The 8243-nt window shown below is 38.2% G+C and overlaps 1 pseudogene; it reads right to left on the bottom strand.

The window, feature by feature from the left end:
* Nucleotides 1–3899: 3899 nt before the first annotated feature.
* On the bottom strand, nt 3900–7879 carry LOC130848866 (tubulin alpha chain-like; annotated as a pseudogene).
* Between the last annotated feature and the right edge of the window lie 364 nt (nt 7880–8243).

The raw sequence follows: 8243 nt of genomic DNA, 5'->3' as shown, positions 1-8243 counted from the left end.
CCAGAAAGAAAAACACAGGAACATGGTGAGATTGCTTGTCAGAGTGGAAGGTCCATTGACATCTGAAATTTACAGAGGAACTGTTAAGACCCATTTTGTTATTGGTCTCCAATTCATAGAATCTTAAACTTATACACTTAAAATAGTATAAGTAGGCTATATAAAAGGTATGACTTTGTGACCTATGGTTGGATATATTATTAGAATATCTTCATTTGTTTCCTTAAGTATGGTATAGCGTAAAGGAAATTAACATTTTATTGTTTGAAATCTAGCACTGTGATACATGTAAGATGTGGTCAAAATTTAATCACGCTGTTGTTCATATCTGCAAAGAAAATGCAGCATCTGTATTTTTCCATAACTGATCTGATCATCTTTTTCTCACAACTCTCTACCTTTAGAAAAGAAGAAACTTAAGCTTGCCAATTAATATTATCTCAGCATCTTCACATTTAAATCGTCTATGTGGTGAGTCACTCAATTTAAAGTTCAACTCTTCCTCGGTCCTATTTTAAATACTTTGCTTAACAAAAAGAAAAGTCTTTGATTTCTGTAACTACTCAGTGTTTCTGACTCACCTCTCTTCTTGCTCACCTTCTTAGACATGGCATCTGAGTGTAGGGGAGGAGGGCTATTTACGTAACCTCAAGTGGCAGGAAAGAGTGGGTTTTGAATTCTTGAGTGTTTTCTGGAATCTCAATGACCACTGTTAAAAGGTTATCCTTGTCTCGTCCCAGAAATAGTGACAGTTAAGGCATTATGGTCATACTCTGTGCCCTTTTAGATGTGAGTTAAGACCACTCCAGTCGAGTTCATAACGCATGGCATTTGCCTCTAGTCACAAAGTTAAGCAAGGAAGACAAGCTTTTTATCCTGATTCCAGTACTCTGCAGATGCTTAGTAGTCCACAGGGGAAACTCTGCATCTCCTGCCCAACATATGTCAGTCACAGGAAAGCAGGAAAACCATCTCAGTTTCATCTACCTGGTCACTGCTGCTGTATTACCAAACTCAAGGTGATACAGGACACATCTGTACCTTCCTTCCAGTGTGCCACACAGAGAGCAGTCATAATCCTTTCCTTTCAGACCCCCCCTCAAGTTACTGAACATCCTCACCACCCATCACCCATTCAAAGAGCTCTGGCTTGGAGATGTGTCATAGGCGTCTCTTTGCCCATTTTCCCTCAGTGTTGCTACTTCACCCCTCCCCTGAATCCACCTGGCTAGAAAGCAATGAACTTTCCACATATGATTTCTATTGCAAGGATTTTTATCATATTTTCCTTTTTGCTAGGTCACAGTCTTAAAAGTGGTAGGTTCAACTTTTCTATACTGAGAGAAACTTAATGATTATGCCTCTTCTAAACAGAATCAAAAGAAGAGGGAATTCCTTCTTTCCACAAGGCTGGATTATAAGACCATTTTTACAAAAATGACCATAACAGATCAACAACCCCTTTCTTCTTCAGGTTAACAAAGTCAAGATGCTATATATATGTATATCTCACATATACATATGCATATATATTCTCATTTAATATTCCTAACGTACTCTGGAATTACTATTCTAATTTTAGACATAAGCACAGAAAAGCACAGAGAGTTTGAGAATCTCGCCCAAGTTTCCTCACAGCTGACATAAAACTGGAATTATGAAATTCAAACCCAAAACTGTTTAATTTCAAAATTGACCCTTTCTGCTCTAAAATGCAGATTTTTACACATAAAATGCACAATGTACCCAATGACTTCTCCTCCAGACATCATTGGGAAGAATAGTTTGAAGACATCCTAGCTAAGAATGAGATATGACCCAAGTACCAAGAAGCGGTTATATTGGAAATTTGCAAACTCTGTGTAGACTGCAGTGGGTGGGTGCCTCTGAAATGGGCCCTATGTTTTACTCAGAGAGACCTGGGGAGCCTAGGAGTGACCTGGCCTGCGTAACCAGGTAATGTGCCCTTCCAACTGTGTGTAGAATTCTACTTAGACTATCTTGCAGTTAAATCTTTCTCCCCCAAAAGCCAGTGTTTTTCAAGTTGGTATCATTCTCAAACAACCTTCATGGTTTGGTCACATCTTGACTTGCCTATATTATTATTTAGTATTTTTATTTAAATAACATTTTTATATTTGAACAAATTTATTTTTAAGACAAATTACACATTACTACCCCAAAGGGGAAACTGGTGGCTCAATAAACAGAAGAGGATCATAAGTGTAAACAGAGAAAAAAAAGTAAGTTTATGACATTTAAAAAGCTTAAATTAAAAATGAGAATGAAATTAAATAAAACAACTTAAAAACAATTTTTTAATGAGAAAAATGCAGCTGTTTATAATCAGGAGCACATTTATATTTGTTTGGATATAATCCATTTTATTAAAGATATGGTAGATAGTCTTATACTACTGAGTATTTTACTTTAAAATTTTTATCTTAGCCAGCAATTTAACCCAGAGGAATTACTGGATTTGAGGCACAAATCTGATGTATCTCTAATCTCTTCCTCTACTTGTATTACCCCACCTACCATACCACTGACGTCTTTACAAATCTGCACCAGCGCCTGTTGAGCACCTGAGTCCATGGCTAAGGTGAGGATCTATCTTCTCCAAATGGGTGCACCTCTCACTGCCCAGGCCACATAAATACACCACAAGATGCCTGAGCAGGGCTGCTATTTGGCTGCTTCACGGTGCTTCATTACTATTGGAGCATGAGTGTAGAAGATAGATTCTTGGTTAGATGAGAAACACAGCCCTAATTTGGGTGGAGGATGATGCATGTAAAGATAAAGACCCCCAGTGCCTTCTTGTGATAATCATTTTGCAATATATACGTATATCAAATCATCACATTGCACACGTTAAACTTACCCAATATTATATGTCAATTATATCTTAATAAAGCTGGATAAAACATACTATATAATGGCTATACAATTAATAAAAGTAAATTAAAATGTTTGCCATACTACAATAAAAGTATTTTATCTTTTAGCTGTGCTGCGCTTATCCCAAGTAAAACCTACTGATCAAGATTGTAAACTGATGGACAATTCGTGTTTTCCTTTGGAGACGTGTGCATTTCCTTTGGAGACGTGTGCATTTCCTTTGGAGACGTGTTTTCCTTTGGAGACGTGTGTAGGACTGGTGGTGGAGATGGGCAGCTGTGTTTGTGGACCTGTGTGTTTGTGTAACTATACTGGTTCCACCTGAGTAAGGAAGAAAGTTTACTCTTGCCTCACAGTGGTGGTGTCACAGATGTTGAAGGGAACCAGACCTGGCGTAACCAAGCCCACCCTGGAATGTCCTCTTGGTCGTGGAGTGCTACACCTACTGTGGACGGTCCTGCTGCCGCCAATCCTCCCTCACACAACCTCCCACTTCCCAGAGCAGGGTAAATTGTGCCCTTCTGACCCTGGGATACATAACACTGGTTGCTGGGAAGAGGAAATAAAATGGATCCTAGGACAAAGCCACAAGCCAAGGATACGGTTATTCTCCCAGATCAGGCGAGATAAAACCTGAGGCACAATGAGCCTTAACGAGCAGACACCTATGAGGGGTACAACCTATGAAATGCTTAATGTGCTTTCTGCTTGAACTAGTCTTATACATAATATAGAGTCTAAATAAATCTTCTTTTTCTAGGTCATAAATTTTATTTTTTTCAGGTAATTTATTTTTTTAATTTAAAAAAATTTTTAAAGAACTTTTGATATATACTTGACATACAATAAACTGCATATATTTAAAGTGTACAATTTGATATTTTTTTCTTATTAGTAACGTGTATATGGCAATCCCAATCTCCCAAGACCACAACTTTTCAATGTTTAAAACAGAATAATCTTCCCTGTAAAAGCAGCACCTTTGTGACATTCTGACTTCAGTATTTCTCTCTTTCTCCTTCAACAGAATCCACATCAACCCCCACATAATCCTTCTCAAGGGCAGCTGTGTCCTCACAGACCTCAGAAAACTCACCTTCCTTCATGCCCTTACCCACATACTAGTGAAAAAAGGCACGCTTGGCATACATCAGGTCAAACTTGTGGTCCAGGCGAGCCCAAGCCTCAGGATGGCTATGGTGTTGCTCAGCACGCACACAGCTCGCTGTACTTTGGCCAGGTCTCCACCAGGTACCACAGTGGGAGGCTGGTAATTAATGTCAACTTTGAAGCCAGTGGGGCACCAGTCCACAAACTGGATGGTACGCTTGGTCTTGATGGTGGCAGTGGCAGCACTGACATCTTTGGGTATCACATTGCCGCAGTACAACAGGCAGCAAAACCATGTATTTACCATGGTGAGAGTTGCATTTCACCATCTGGCTGGCTGGCTCAAAGCAGGCATTAGAGATCTCTGCTACCAGCAGAGAGGATGTGGAATATGCAGGCAGAGGAAAGTGGATGTGGGGAAAAGGCACCAGATTGGTCTGGAATTCTCAGATCGTAGGTCATAAATTTTAAATTAGCCCCCAAATTTTCAGTAAAACTGAATAGTTCTGAGTTATTGTGGAGAACTGTAGTCTATCTTCTTCCATAATGGAAGAAGAAAGAACACAGTCTGAAAGACCTTTCCACCATCCCTACTATAGGCAAGTCCCATAGTTTCATCTTCTCATTTGTAAATTAGGGATTGTCATTATTACTTAATAAGGTCATAGGTTGTAATTGAAATACCACATTAATAGTCTAGCCGAGTACACACTCTCATTCAGTGCTCCAATTTTACTGTTCATTTCTAAAACCAGGGCTGACCACAAACAAAACAGTGGAAGTGCTTGCCTTCAGGGATCCAAATCTCTCTCCACTCTGGGTAAACAAGCTATCACACCACTCCATTATTCGATCACCTACTGATGCTTTCATAAAGACACAAACAGGATTAGAGTTCCAGATGTCCAACCCAAGTCAAGATGGGGAAAATTGGGATGAGTGGAGAATGTCTTATGACATAAAATTGTAGCTGCCCAGTGCTCATATGCGGCCCATAAAGGAGGAAAGATGTTCTGGAGGAAGAAAATGATAGTTGTTGGAATGACAAGGGAGTTTCCACAATAGTCCTGATAACTGAGCTTATGATCTGCATTCTCTTCCAGGTCAAATGTGCTGACTCCTACATGCAATCAGTCTTTACCATCTGTGTTTAATATATTCTATTCAATGTTTGGTTTTTACAGCTATATAAACAAGGAACAGATCTGTGTGGACTGCTGCTAAACATATTTGAGACTAACTTCTAGTATGAGGTTGATAATTTAGAAGGGAAATCCCTCAAACTCATCCAAAATTATGAGATATTCTAATGATTGCCTGAATTCTTAAAAGTCAAAGAAATTCAAGATTGTGTATCATGAGAAAAGAGAGGACGGGAACTGTTGATGAATTTTTAAATAAAGTTTTGATTCAGTATTTAGAATACATTTATTTCTACCAGACTTCAGTGAGAAATTAACCTTATATATCATTTGAATGAATTTATTATTACAATTGTATATATATACTGTTTACTAACTATAAACTTAATATATATGATACAATATAAATGTAATACAGAAATTCAATTTTCAGTATAAGTTCATTTGGTTAGTGCAATAACAACTAAATTTCTGAGATATCAACAGAACAAAGTGTTGCACTAGGCATTTTATTATCCTTAGCTTTCAGTTGTTAGAATTTAAATGTGAACTGCAAGTGAACTGTGAATAAAGTTTTTAATAAACTTTTGATTTAGAATTTAAAATACAGAATTCACCTGGGTAAAATAAGAGATTCAGAATTATACAAAGACCTTTATGAACAGTCTTACTCTTTTATTGGAATTATATAAAAATACGCATCAAGATATCTACACAGACAAAAACAACCCCTATTTCCCGTCATCGTCTATTCCTACCCACCTACAACCACGGAACTTTCTGAGCAACATAACCTGCTCCACTCACCTCTCTTCCACCAACAAGAATTTGGCCAGCAAGGAAGAAGCAGCCACCATGGTATCAGGAAAGATGAAAAAGATTAATTGTTAACAAATTTATGAAGGCCAAGTTTAGGCTGGACTGAGAGTTTAGAATTCTCGGGAGCCCAGATATAAGAGCTATCAGCGCTTATTCTCCAGCTTTCCCCAAGGGCTTCGCTAATGCTTCTGAAAAAGACAGGAGGCAGGACAAGACATAAAGATGCCTCCCTCCCTCCATCGTACAAAAACACAAACTCCCCAGCATTTCATGCTTCCTTCTTACACACCATGCAAAAGCAAGAAGCCTCTAAGGGAACAGCAGGAACAAGAGAGAGAACAAGCCACTGCCTCTTGTGGAGGAACAGAATCAAAACCTTCCTAATGCTGGGGTGGGGCAGCAGATGCAGGCAAAGGACCACTGCTGCTGGGAGAACAGGAGAAACAAAAGGTGTCATCCTCAGACAGGGAGAAAATACCTGCACAACATATATCTGAGCAAAAGGATCTCTCTACAAATAGAAAGAACTCTGAAAATTCATTTCAATAATAAGATCATCAACCCAATTAAAATAATGGTCAAAAATATATGAACAGATACATCAACGAACAAGATATACTAGTGGCAAATAAGTACACAAAAAGATACTCATCACCATTAGGCATTTAAAAAATTCAATAAGATATACTATCTGCCTACCAGAATGGATAAATATTTTTTAAAGACGAAAAATCTCTATATAAGGATTTGAGTCAGTGAACATTTCTTACATAGCCAGTAGGAATTTGAAATGGTACAACCATTTTGAAAGGTTTTGCAATTTCTTATCAAATTAAACTTACTATCACCATAGAATGTACAGTCCCATTCCTACATATTTATATTAAAAATGAAAATATATATCCATTTAAAAAGGCCTATTTGACAACCTTTATAGCAAATTTATTTAATAATTGTCAAACTGGAAACAACACATATGTCTATCAACTGGTCAATGGATAAACACATTGTGGTGTATCTATACCACATTTATTCAGCAATAAAAAGGAACAAGTTATTGAATATACTCAAATACGTGGAAAATAACTTTTGAGCATAACTCACAAGCATTATGCTAAGTGGAAAATGTTATATAAATAAAGCACCACCAACCTTATAATTCATTTATAAGGTATCATGGAAAAGGACACAATTGAGTTCAGTAGGGACTGGGAATGGGGAAGGGAGGCATTTCGACTGCAAAGGGGCATAAGAAGACATTTTGTCATGGGTGAAACATTCTATATTTTGATTGTAGTAGCTGCATCACTCTATACGTTTGTCATATTTCACTGAACTATACACTTAAAAAGGGTGAATATTTTATTTTATGTAAATTATACGTCAATAAACCTGAAATTAAAAATTAAAAAAGAAGTATATGGGATCAGAACAGAGAACAGTCCTTCAAACATCGGGAACAGTACACAGAAAAATCCAGAAGTTTGAAAACAAGGCACATGATGTTTCAGTTAAACTAATGTGGCTGGAAAATGGAGTCTGAAGGTGGAAATAGCAACAGAAAACTCGAAGGTGGGAGCAGAGCATAAGGGGTGAGGGACCTCATATGCCACATTAAGAAACTTGGACTTTTGTATATGGCAATGGAGTTACAGGCAAAGAAGAAATATGAAATAATCTAAATTTTAGAAGAGTCACTTAGATTGAAGCATGAGAATAAACTTAAGAGATCAATGCTGAGTCATGAGGACCAGTGTAATAAAGACATCCATTTCTGATGTTTGACCACCGACAACGTCAAAGTCCCTTTTTCTCTCACGACTGGGCAAGCTGATGAGAAGGTCGATGTCCATGGCCTTGGTGTCAGCAAGAGGCACAAACCATGCAAGCGAACTGGACTCCTGCATGGAACCTTTCCCCCAGCCCCACCCGCAAGGACAATAGAATCCAAGTTAGTCTCCTCCCCCTGCTCCCTGAAGCCATTTTTGTACCTTCTTGGGAACCCGCCTTCTCTCCTTAGAAGCCTTATTGTATGGATACAACCCTTTTGTACCCTGTTGGCACAGCTGTGATGTCATCAGTCTCTATATTCAAACCAAATTTTGAGTAGGTGTTTGATTCTGCCCTCCACAAAGTAACCAAAAAAGAGACTGCGGCATTCCAAGTGCCTGTGATGAAACACCAGGTGGGAAGTAGAAAACACAGAGCAGAGATGCCAAAGAAACAGAATAGAGAAGACCTCAGGGAATACGACAAAGAGAACTTTCAGGA

Source organism: Hippopotamus amphibius, chromosome 3, assembly GCF_030028045.1.
Source record: "Hippopotamus amphibius kiboko isolate mHipAmp2 chromosome 3, mHipAmp2.hap2, whole genome shotgun sequence".
Taxonomy (NCBI): domain Eukaryota; kingdom Metazoa; phylum Chordata; class Mammalia; order Artiodactyla; family Hippopotamidae; genus Hippopotamus; species Hippopotamus amphibius.
This window is presented reverse-complemented; position numbering and strand designations above follow the sequence as displayed.